This window comes from Cebus imitator, unplaced genomic scaffold (assembly GCF_001604975.1).
Source record: "Cebus imitator isolate Cc_AM_T3 unplaced genomic scaffold, Cebus_imitator-1.0 Scaffold117, whole genome shotgun sequence".
Taxonomy (NCBI): Eukaryota; Metazoa; Chordata; class Mammalia; order Primates; family Cebidae; genus Cebus; species Cebus imitator.
The window spans coordinates 4,740,730-4,753,425 of record NW_016107432.1 but is presented as its reverse complement, the minus strand read 5'-3'; the positions used below and the strand labels follow the sequence as shown (position 1 = coordinate 4,753,425).

The window sequence follows — 12,696 nt, the reverse complement described above, 5'->3', positions numbered from 1 at the left end:
CCCTCCGGATGAGTACTACCCCGGCCTGAGCGCCCTCCAGATGAGTACTACCCCGGCCTGAGTGCCCTCCGGATGAGTACTACCCCGGCCTGAGCACCCTCCGGATGAGTACTAACCCCAGCCTGAGCACTGCCGGATGAGTACTACCCCGGCCTGAGTACCCTCCGGATGAGTACTAACCCCAGCCTGAGCGCCGCCGGATGAGTACTAACCCCAGCCTGAGCACTGCTGGATGAGTACTACCCCGGCCTGAGTACCCTCCGGATGAGTACTAACCCCAGCCTGAGCGCCGCCGGATGAGTACTACCCCGGCCTGAGCACCCTCCGGATGAGTACTACCCCGGCCTGAGCGCCCTCCGGATGAGTACTACCCCGGCCTGAGNCCGGATGAGTACTACCCCGGCCTGAGCGCCCTCCGGATGAGTACTACCCCGGCCTGAGTGCCACCGGATGAGTACTACCCTGGCCTGAGTGCCCTCCGGATGAGTACTATCCCGGCCCGAGCATCCACCTGGATATGGGGGCCCAGGCCCACCTCTGCGTCCTGGGCTCCTGGCTCTTGATTTTGTCTGCCACACACATCCCACAAAGCCGCTGCCGTTTTATTAAAGTGTTTTTTATCCACTTTCCACTGTAATGAGAGGCTCTGTGTAAGGCGCCCTCCAGGGAGGGCCGAGGACTGACCTTATTGGCGGAGGGCAGCTGTGGCCTGGGCCTCACGGGGCCACCCCGGATAGCTGTCCTGCTCCCACGGGTCCCGACTGCAGGCCCGAGACTCCAGCCCATCTGTGCTGGGCCAGGTGGACTAGCTGGCTTTTCCCAGATCACCAGACTTCAGATAGGCAACAGGTGGGCCGGGGCTGAGAGCCTCTGCAGGAGCTGAGCCCTGGATCCTGCAGCTGAAGCTCAGGTGTCTTAGAGTGCAGAGGAGAAGGGGGGCTGAATGGGAGGATGGGGGTTGGCAGCAGGTGACCCCAAGGCACAGTCAAGAGCTCAAGGGAAGGAGAGCTAGACAGAACCTGGGGACCCATGGCATGCTTGGGGGGACCACACAGAGGGTCACAGGCTTCTGGGGGGTCTGGCTCCATGGGAGTGGATATTCCTGGGCCCTTCCTCATCCTAATCATGCTACCTGGGTCCAGGGACCCCCTCTTGTCCCCTCTGTCACCATCAGGAGTCTGTCGGCCCCGGGGTCTGCCAGGAGGGGTCCTGTAGCCTGAGCAGAGAATGCAGCAGGGAAGGCGCCCAAGCCAGCCAAGGGCTGCATCACCAGGCCGCAGAGCCCCGGTGCTTCCACAGCAGAGGTACCTCCTCCCGCAGCCCCAGGGGCTGGCGGCAGAGTCCTGTGGGCAGGGCGGGCTCCTCCTGGCGTGTCGCTCCCTGGCTCGTTGGTGGTCATCTTTCCTCAACTCTTCCCCTCACCGCCCCTGCATGTGCCTCTGTCCGCACTTCCTCTTCTTGTGTTGGGCTAGGGCCTAACATAAGACCCTAGAGACCCTCATTTTAATTTAGTGACCTCTAAAGATGCTACCTCCAAATAAGGCCACACTGAGGACCTGGGGCTGGGACTTCAGCAGATGAATTTTGTGGGAGGGACACGGGTCAGTCCATAGCAGAGGGCAGCATCTGCCACGCAGTGGCTCCTTATGTGCCCCTGGCTGTGGCATCGGCTGCCCTGGTTTCCAGAGCTCCAGGCCTGAGCGAGGTCCCTCCGTGGAAATGGGGATCCACTCTGAGCCGTGCCTTGACCTCAGCTGAATGATGGCATGGTCCTCACCCGCACCCCCGGCCTCGTTCCACCGCCTCCTGGCAGCTGTGCCCAGACACGGAGGGCCTCGGGGCTCCCAGCTGAAGCCCAGATGCGCAGGTGCGCTCCCAGGCTGGGTGGCGTGTTCTGGAGGAAAGCATGGGGAGGGCGCAAGCACCCAACAGCCCCCTAGACTTGGCCGGCACAGCAGCGCTTGGTTTGCCGAGCAAGGCACGGATAATGATCTGGAGTGTCTGGGAAACGCCTCACAGCCTCCCAAGCCCCTGCCCCCTACATTCACCCATGTGCCTAGTAACCTGAAGGTCTGCATTTATTTGGCCCCACTGCATACAGGGCACTGTGCAGGGGTCCTCTGAAACCCCGGGGGGGCTGTGGAGCAGAGCCCTGCTTCCTGCTTATGGGTGTGGGTGCAGAGGCAGCTGGTGAAAGCGGCCCAGGACCTCGGGGGGTGCAGGTGGCCGCTCAGTCTCCCCTCGGGCACCTGCACGAAGCCTTCCCTGCCCTTTGCCCTGCCACCGCCTGTTCATGCTGTCTACAGAAGAGCCTGCTTCGGTGGGTATGGGGGGTGGAAGAACTCATTCTGGCGCCCAGCTCTTGTCAGGGGCCAAGGGCCAGGCCTGGTGTAGAAACTGGGACGGGGAGTCAGTCAGGGAGCCTTGGGGAAAGTTGTGCAGGGCAGGCTGTGGCAAGAATGGGGGCTGGGGAGGGGGAGACAAGGACACGGCATTCTCTCCACACAGCACCCCTGAGCTGGCCAGTGGGGGTCCCTCCGCACTCCTCCTTTTTTGTTTGACCAAGTCTCACTCTGTCGCCCAGGCTGGAACGCAGTGGCGTGATTGAACTCCGCCTCCTGGGTTCAATCCATTCTTGTGCCTCAGCTTCCCTGGTAGCTGGGATTACAGGTGCTCACCAACACACCTAGCTTATTTTTGTATTTTTAGTACAGATAGGGTTTCACCATGTTGGGTAGGCTGGTTCCCGACCTCAGGTGATCCACCCACCTCTCCTTCCAAAGTGCTGGGATTACAGGCGTGCGCCACCGTGCCCGGCCTCATGTCCTTTTGCTGGAAACTGCGCCGTCCTTGGTGATGTCCTGGACTCTGGCAGGACACCCTGGCTGGGCCCGGCTGTTCCTCTCACTTTCCACAGTCCCCTGGTTCCACTGTCAGAATCAAAATGGAGGCACTTATGTTAAACAAAACAAAACCCAGACAGATAGAGATGGGAACAGCCCCGACGGCATTCCACGTCACAAAAGACGGCAAATACCACAATCTCGAGCCAAGTCCATCACAACCTCACACAAAAAACACTTCTGCCAGGGCGTCTGCCCAGCAGCTGCCTGCCCAAACCTCAGACTGTTACCACAGTGTTATTGATTCCTGAGGCAAGGATAGTTATCTCAAAACAATTATGTGATCCTCCTCGCCTTTCCATTAAAACTTCTGTGCTTTTCCCTCCCTGAATATGCATACGGACCCTGGCGCAGGTATTTCCATTGCAGTGCCCTACTCCCGAGCGACCCTCATGTTCATCTGGACAGCCTCCCTGTTGGTGGCTTGGGCGGATGCTAGCGTGGAAGAGGCATGGGGAAATGTTGCCCAGGCACCAGGGCTGCCTGTAGCTCCAGGGTGCTCACTGATTCTAGGCCCATCCGTGGACAGAGCTGGGTATTGAATTGTTTTTAAAGGGAAAACACACGGCCGGGCGTGGTGGCTCACGCCTGTAATCCCAGCACTTTGGGGGGCCAAGGCAGGTGGATCACCTGAAGTCAGGAGTTCAAGACTAGCCTGGCCGACATGGTGACACCTGGTCTCTAATAATAATATATACAAACTAGCTGGGTATGATGGAGCAGGCCTGTAATCCCTGGAGGTACTCAGGAGGCGGAGGCAGGCGAATTGCTTGAACCCGGGAGGCAGAGGTTGCCATGAGCCGAGATCTCGCCATTGTGCTACAGCCTGGGTGACGGAGCGAGACTGTCTCAAAAACAAAAACAAGAAAAAAGGGAAAAAAAACAGGGCTCATGTTGCTACTTCCAATTCCAAACCAGAATGGCCTTCTCCTGTGCAGAGACCCCAGATTTCAGGGCAGGGGTGGGGAAGGATAAGTGGAAAGTCGCACAGCTGTGCCTGCTTTACCCGAGGACATAGGACAGTCTCCGCCCAGTCCCAGCCCGCCACCCACAAGGCAGTCACTGAAATCAGCTCTGCTTGTTTTTCCAAGTTCCTTCTGTTCTGGGATATAACCCACCAGGGCTATATATAAGGCCTGGTGATTGGCTTCTGATATTCCTGGCAGCTGAGAAGACCAAGGTGCCGTGAAGAGCCATAGCCCCTCCAGAAACTGTTCCTGATCAGGGGGCTGTGTGGCCAGAGCTGAGACCCGGAGGGGTGTGTTTCCGGGGGACTGGCCTCGGGGGAGGTGCTGCCTTTCAAAACACAGTGACAGACAGGTATCCACCTGAACAATCTGTGGAACTAGAAATGATAATTTGTAAACCAAAACCGGTTTACGAGTTGAATCAGAGGAGATACTCGTGTGTCTCTGAGTTCTGAATTCATGTTGGGGAGTAACAAATGGAAGAATTACTTGAGACATGAAACAAAAATACCGCCTCAAGGAAGTTATGAGGGAAAAGGGATTTTCAGAACAGATCCGGCAGCTCCATATGCAAATGAGAGGGAAAGAAAATGGCATAGGAAAAAGGCCGGGCATGGTGGCTGACGCCTGTACTCCCTGCCCTTTGGGAGGCCGAGGGCGGCAGATCACTTGAGGTCAGGAGTTCGAGACCAGCCTGTCCAACGTGGTGAAACCCAGGCTCTACTAAAAAAAGCACAAAAAATTAGCTGGGCATGGTGGCAAGTATCTGTAATCTCAACCACATTCAGAGGCTGAGACAGGAGAATCGCTTGAACCCAGGAGGCAGAGGCTGAAGTGAGCCGAGACTGTGCCACTGCACTCCAGCCTGGGTGACAGAGTGAGACCCTGTCTCCAAAAAAAAAAATAAATAAAAGAAGATGCACTGATGTCTCCAAAGCATTCAGAGGAAAGGGCTCTGCCCTGACACTCCCATGCCCTGACACTCCCATGTCCCGACACTCCCATGTCCTGACACTCCCATGTCCTGACACTCCCATGCCCTGACACTCCCATGTCCCAGCATGAATAATAATAAATGGTATAATCATAGCTGACGCCCGTGACTGTTTTCCCTATCCAGGCACAGCTTCAGTGTCGTCTGAGCTTGTTTAATTTGTTTTCTGTCCTTAAGGAGAGACACATTACATGATTACCCATCTCACAGACACAGGCAGGTTAAGTGACTTGTGCACCATCACATAGCTGGGGTTCAAAACCAGAAAACCCCGCTTTGGGATGGGTCTGTGTTCTCAGCTACGCTCACCGGGAATTCAGGTAGAATTCACGGGTCACACAGAGAGAAAGACATGCCCAGATTGGCAAGGATGAAGGGAAGATGACCCCGGACCCTCCTCAGAGCACTGCCTCAGCACAGGGGAGGCGGGGGCCGCCCAGCTCCGGGAGGGATTCAAGGCCATGTGAGAGCCACGGGAAAGTGAGATTTGAATGTGGACTCAAGAGCATGCAATAGAGAGGCATCCTTTGGCCTACCTCCCAGGCCTGGAGGGGCAAGCATGCGGACGCCCCGAGGGGCTCAGGCGTGGTGGGGAGACGGGGTTCCCAGTTCCTGGTGGAGAGTGGTGCCCGGGTTCCGGTCCTGCAGGGCTGAGTCCGATGCCAAGGATGGAAGGGAGCAGCGACGCCTGGTGGCATGGGAGCGCCAGGACCACGCGGGGGACCCTGAGCAGGAGCAAGCCCTCTGTGTAAACTGGGAGAGAAGCCTGGGGCAGCTGCAGACCCAGGGAACCTCACCAGAGCCACAGGAGGGAGAATGCGGAGGAGCAGGACCTGCAGAGCGGGAATTGGATGTGGGCTGCTCTCCACGTCTAAACACCACCCAACTGGGCTGAAGATACGTTGCCCGCGTTTTAAAGAAGTGTGATTATGGGTCGGTGATAAAAAGGCTTCAGATGAAGTGGTGCCCAGCAGCCGCGGGCTGGACAGCACGGCACGCTTCAGTACAGAGAGAGCAGGGCGTGAAGTGTGAAAGAGACATTGTGAACAGCTAGTGAGTGAGGCAAAACATACATCTGTGTCGTACGCGAATCAATTTAGCAGCTTACTTTATAAAAGCCAAATTATTTAGAAATATAAGAACTTAATAAAAGCAGGTCCCATGCAAGGCACCGTCTTCAGAATCAGACCAGTTTAGTAGATGATAAATAAATAAATTAGATTTTAGAGAATTGAGCCACATAATCGGCAAACTCGATTTAATAGATGTGTAAAACATCTCCTACTTCACATAGAGATTATACAGTTTGTCAAAGAGCCAGTGAGCATTTATAAACATTGATGATGTTTGTATTTGCAAAGAAGACCTTACGAAAATGGAAAAGGTCGATTTTTTTCTGGTTGTATTCTAGAAAAATTAGAAATAATAAACTTTTGCTCCTCTTCCCCAAGAAACCCTCACTACATGGAAAGTAAGCAATATACTCTTTTTTCTTTTCTTTTCTTTCTTTTTTTTTTCCAAGACAAAGTCTCACTCTGTCACCCAGGCTGGAGTGCAGTGACGTGATCTCAGCTCACTGCAACCTCCGCCTCCCAGGATCAAGTGATTCTCCTGCCCCGACCTCCTGAGTAGCTGGGACTACAGGCATGCACCATCATGCCTGGATAATTTTTGTATATTTAGTAGAAACAGGGTTTTACCATGTTGGCCAGCCTGGTCTTGAACTCCTGACCTTGGGTGATCCACCAGCCTCGGCCTTCCAAAGTGCTGGGATTACAGGCGTGAGCCACTGTGCCCGGCCACAATATACTCTTGAATTGTACTTTCTGACATACAGAACAGGTTTAGCTGCATGGCTGAGATCCAACAGAGGAGTGTGTCACCATGATGGACATAAAAATAATGTTTTCTGTTATTTCTAACACAAAAGCCGGGGCTGTGTGGTGGGCAGGGGGCTGTGTGGTGGGCGGGGAGCTGGGTGCTCTCTGAGGACATAGGCTTCATCATGCTGCTGGTCCACGTCTCAGGGGTGCCCTCCTCTACACGGTCCCAGGTACCTCGCCACTACACTCGGACCCCAGCAGAAAGGCATGGAGAGCGCCATCACTGCTGCTCACACCCAACTGGCCAGACATAGTCACACGGCCACACCTGGCACAGGGGCTGCTGGGAGATGCAGCTTTTGTCCTTGGTAGAAGTGCACCCAGTAAACACCAAGGGTGCTGTTTCTACAGGGAAAGGGGAGAGGACGTTTGGGAAGGGAATCCCTCTGTATGACATTCTTGGAATTAAGAGGAAATGAAAGCCGGAGTTGGAAACGAATCCGAGAGCCACAAAAAGGGAAGCTCCTCCGTGAGAAACAGAACAGCCTTAAATACGTTGGGATTGAAGAAGCCAGGCACAGTGGCTCACGCCTGCCATCGCAGCACTTTGGGAGGCTGAGGCGGGCAGGTCACTTGAGGTTGGGGGTTCAAGACCTTGAGGTTGGGGGTTCAAGACCAGCCTGCCCCACATGGTGAAGCAGTGACACTACTAAAAACACAAAAATGAGCCGGGCGTGGTGGCGTGCACCTGTAGTCCCAGCCACTTGGGAGGCTGAGGAACCTGGGAGGCAGAGGTTGCGGTGAGCCAAGATCGTGCCCCTGTACTCCAGCCTGGGCGACAGAGTGAGGCTCAGTCTCCATAAATAAATAAATAAGAAAGTAGAAAAAGAGATGAAAATGACAGCAATAAAAGATGAAATTAAACCAATAGAAAACAAGCACAAATGGTAGAAAATATTCAGAAAGCCCCAAGTTGGTTCTTTAAAGACAGGAAAAGAGACACAAAAACAGACCCATCTCTCATAAACCGAAGAAATAAAGACAGCAAGAGAGACACAATGAAAAGCAAGAAAAGAGATGTGACTAAAAAGCTGGAAGAGATTTAAAATATTTTTTTAAAAAACTTCATAGAACTATTTATATAACCGTCAACAAAGTTGAACACCAAGAAGAGATGAATTCCTAGAGAAAATGAATTCAATATATAACATAAGGAAATAGAACGATCGGCAGGTAAAACCGACCTAAGGTGACGTCGACCACTTGACCAGCTCACATCCCACAGCAGAGATGAGAATGGGCCGCCGAGGCTGGGGGATGTGTGGCTGTAATGGGCTCGTGTCTTTTGGGGGCTGAGGAAAGGTTCTGCGGTTAGAGAGTGATGGTGGCTATACGTCTGCGAAATGCTAAAGCCCAAAGAATCGCACTTGGAAATGGCTGGAATGATGACGATATGCTACGTGAACTTTATCTCAATTTGTGGAAAGGAGTCAGAGAGAAGCCTCTGTGGAGACCAGGACGGGGCCTCCCGAGAGGAGGCAGTGAAACCAGGCAACGGCGTTGATGGGGGCGTCAAGGGTGAGGGGATTTGTGGAGGGCGCATGTTTCGGGTCTGGTGCACACCCAGGCCTTCCCATCGTGCTGGTCACCGGTGCTCTGCTTGGCTCACGGAGTGCCCTTCCCCTATCTGGGGTCCCTGCTGACCTGTGAGCCCGTGCGGGAGGGAGCAGCGAGCTGTGTCTGACCCCCTCAGCATCCCAGGTCTGAGCAGAGAACTGGCCACCCCGATGTTTGCTGGGCAGAGAAGAGAAGGTGAATGAAATGATTGAACAAGAAATAGGCCGAAAACTGGAATCGGGCCATTGATGCTGCTGGTGTGGATGTCACATAGACTGGTCAAAGGCGTCTCTGGGGTGTGGTGGAGGGTGGGCTGAGCCGCCCATGAGGGAAACAGGGCCCCGGCCCTCACTGGGGTATGGAAGCAGTCCAAGGGAGGGTGCTTATCCTCTGGAAGGGGGATCAAAACGATTCTAAGTCACAAGTGTCCTGAGCCTCCACTCTGAATTGGGAAAGGGAGGTGGGGGAGTGGGGTAAGAGGGAGCGGAGGGGTGGGCCTCGGTCCCTGCTGGGGCTGCAGGCCTCGGGTGCTGGATGGCCCGCTCGGGGACCCAGGATGGCGGCTGGAGGCTGGGAAGTGGAGACCCTGAACAGCGCCTGGCCTCTGTTTTCTCTGTGCAGTGGGAAAACAGCTGTTCTCAGAGAGAGGGGAGGTGGGAGAGTGAGGATGAGGGGAGCCACCCCGGAAATGGGCAGGAGCTGAGCAAGACCTGGGAGCCTTGCAGGGTCAGGCTTCACTGAGCCCCGTCCCGGGCCTCGCAGCTCACCCCTAGCATGGGCTCGGCACTCTTGAGATGCCTGGACTCTTGCTTTTGAAATGGCCTTGAAGGGCACCTAGACACATCTGCACCAGCCTGATGTCCTCTCCAGGATCCCTGGGGGCCGCTCTCACCACCCTTGCCCACTGCCTTCAGGGACGGGGTGAAATGGGTGATCAGCCCCTTGTGGGGAAGCCGTCACTCCCGGATTTTTCTCGTTGTGAAAAGCACTTCCTTACGTGGAACCCATTTCTTCTTTGAACTGTCCACCAAATGTGGCCCTCTGCCACTGCACTGGCCACATCTTCTCTTGCTCTTCCTTGTGAACAGCGTTTTGACCAGAGGGCAGATCCTGTGGCCTTACAACTTTCCTCTCTGCTAAACGCCCCATTCCCTTCTCCCAGGTGGACGGGGCACAGGGAGCTGAGAGAAGCCATGTAGGGCCTGGCCCCGTGTTCCACCCGGCATGACACCATAAAACACTCGCAAGTGATCAGGGCCAGGCCCTGTGTTCCACCCGGCATGACACCAAAAAGCACTCGCAAGTGATCAGGGCCAGGCCCTGTGTTCCACCCGGCATGACACCAAAAAGCACTCGCAAATGATTTTATGAGAGTCATTTTTTCTCTTCCATTTTCGTATACAAATCTAATCTTTAGAGAACCCTCTCCCTTCTAACTCGCATATTATGGGCTTTCATCAATAATAATATACGATCAATTACCCAAATGTAATTGATTAGTCGAGAGAACCGTATTTCCCCTCTTAGTTTGTGTCTGACTGGTTATAAAGCACAGCCATTGCTGTGGGTGGCGGCCCTGCCCTTTAGCTGCGGGCTATCTTTACCTTTTAGTGGAGATTCAATTTATATGCAATTTGCTAACGTTAGCTTAAGAAAAATCCGAAAGGGCACTTTGCAGCCTAGCCCTGCAGAGGACACCAGCCTGGCTCCGCTAAGGCCCGCGGCTGAAATGGTCTTTTGTGCTGGTTCTGAGCTTCGTCCATCTTTATTTGGTCACGCAGATAATTTTTGTCATCAGAAAGTTGAGTTCCACAAATCCAATATCCCCCAATTCAATAAAAAGAATCAGAGCCTGTTTTGACCAGTCTGCGTCTCTCTCGGCTGAAACAAACCTGGGGTGTTTTACCAACATGGCAGGGATGCCCAGACAGCGCCCAGCACAGCAGCATGAGGGACAGCAGGCCCCTGCCCAGGACACCGTGGCCTCCCACGCACGGGGAGACGAGGGCCCAGGATGCCGTGGCCTCCCGTGCACAGGGGAGACGAGGGCCCAGGACACCGTGGCCTCCCACGCACGGGGAGACGAGGGCCCAGGATGCCGTGGCCTCCCGTGCACAGGGGAGATGGGGGCCCAGGATGCGGTGGCCTCCCATGCACAGGGGAGAGGGAGCTCAGGACGCTGTGGCCTCCCAGGCAGGGGGGAGACGGGGGCCCTCGACGCCATGGCCTCCCCTGCACAGGGGAGATGGTGGCCCAGGATGCGGTGGCCTCCCATGCAGTGGGTACGGCGGGTGCTCCCAGCACCCGAGCTTGTGCCTGTCTCCACCGCTGACCTGCCTGCTGGCCTCCAAGTTCCCGTCTGGTGATGTGGTTGCTCAGGACAGGCAGGATCGTGTGGTACAGGACCTGAGCGGGAGGCTGGAGCTCAGCCTGTGCGGTGACGCTAACCCCTCTCCCGCTTCCTGGGAGAAAGGTGGGTGGCCGGCCCGGCACTGGGAGCTAAGGAGGTGTCTGCAGCCTGGCCATGTCTGCAGCCAGGTGGAGACTCCTGAAGAAACTGAGTAGAAACAGGGGCTCCTTTGAAGCCCCACATCCCTCAAGGGCCCACACAGATGCTACCCCTGCACGTCAGCTTCGCCATTGCCCTGGCAAGGATTCATTTCTCCTTCCCCACCGATCCTACAGCACGGAGCAGACCCTGCTCTTTAAGTCCTATCAGACAGGAAGAGGCGAGGAGGAGGAAGAAGGGAAAACAGTGAAGCCTGCCCCCATCACCTCACAAAGCTCTTCAGGGTCGTCATCTTCAAGGAGCTCGAGGAGGCTGGCGGTGCCGTCTCTCTGCTGTCTGCTCTCCTCCGTCCTCACCACACTCAAGGGCCAGGAAACGATGGCTTCAATGGCTCCACTTTCTCACCGCCCTGCGTCCCCGTCTGGGCTTTGACCTCAGGACAAGCTAACAAGTGTCTGTCCAGGTGCATGGCTGCTGGCAGAAGACATGAAGCTCTCGGGGCAGAGACAAAGAATTCCAGCACTCCGGCACAGCAAGCACAGGAGTGTCACCGCGAGTCCCACAAGAGTGACTCAGAGGGTGACATGACACACACAGTGGGTTTGCATTGCTGCAGAGGAACCCCGGGCTGGGGCGTCTGCTACTTTTAGAGCAAGCCTGCCCTTTGTCCAGGAGGGCGATATCGCTGCATCCTTTAAGGTTGCTGCTACAAATGCAACTCTTGGGAGACGGCATGGGGTCAGAGTGGCCAGGGTCTTCCTTCCGGGCACCCCAGCATGAATGCGCAGGACTGCCAGGGCCACGGCTGAGTGCTTCTCCCAAGCCCTTTGGCCCCAGTCCCTACAATCTGGCTTTCCCGGCGCCCAGCGGCGTCTTCCCCAGCCACTCCACTCTTTGGCTCTCATCCTGTGTGGTCTTACGTGTCACTGCTGCTGGCCACACCTCCCTCCTGGGATTGGGGTTCTCTGTTGGTCTTGGGCCATCATCCTCCCCACCCCGGCCCAGCTCTCTCGCTGCTTTTTCTTAGTCCCCTTCATGTTCAAGTCTTACGTGATAGGGCCCCGGGGTGCCCCTTCTGCCTGGCCTGCTACTCTCCCCTCTCCCTGGAGGGGAACACCCTCTTTCAGGGCCACGACCATGTCAAGCTCTCCTGCCTGCTGGGAAGCCTTCATCACCCTCATGCCGCTGTCAGCCGGACCTGCAGCCTCCCAGGCGGTTGCTGTGGGTATGTGACCTTCTCCTGGGCCACCCACATTTGCCTTCTCGCCTGCCACCCACCCCTGCCCGCCTAGACCAGGAGCTCTCTGAGAGCCTTTCTGGAACAAAGACTGAAATAACATACACCCATGTATGTGCACAGGTACACAACCACACTCACACACACACAGGCACACACAGGCACACATACACAGAGGCACACACACAGATACACACACTGGTACAACCATACAGGTACACACACACTCACACAGGCACACACACACAGAGGTACACATACACACACAGGTACACACACTGGCACACATATACAGGTAGACACATTCACACAGGCACACACACACAGAGGCACACATACACACACAGGCACACACACTGGTACACACATACAGGCACATACACACAGACTCACACAGGCACACACACAGAGGCACACACACACAGGTACACACACTGGTACACACATACAGGTACATACACACACAGGCACACACACAGAGGCACACATACACACACAGGTACACACACTGGTACACACATACAGGCACACACACACTCACACAGGCACACACACACAGAGGCACACACACTGGTACACACATATAGGTACACACACACACACAGGCACACACACAGAGGCACACATACACACACAGGTACACAC

General features: G+C 55.3%; 1 protein-coding gene across 1 annotated transcript in view; it reads left to right on the top strand.

Annotated features, from left to right (window-relative positions):
• The window catches only part of CPZ (carboxypeptidase Z), a 29,585-nt gene extending 28,956 nt beyond the window's left edge, over positions 1-629 (top strand). Inside the window, exon 12 of the mRNA XM_017539031.2 lies at positions 494-629. The gene's annotated coding sequence lies outside the window, so the exon portion shown is untranslated. The remainder of the gene's footprint in view (positions 1-493) is intronic.
• The last annotated feature ends 12,067 nt before the right edge of the window (positions 630-12,696 follow it).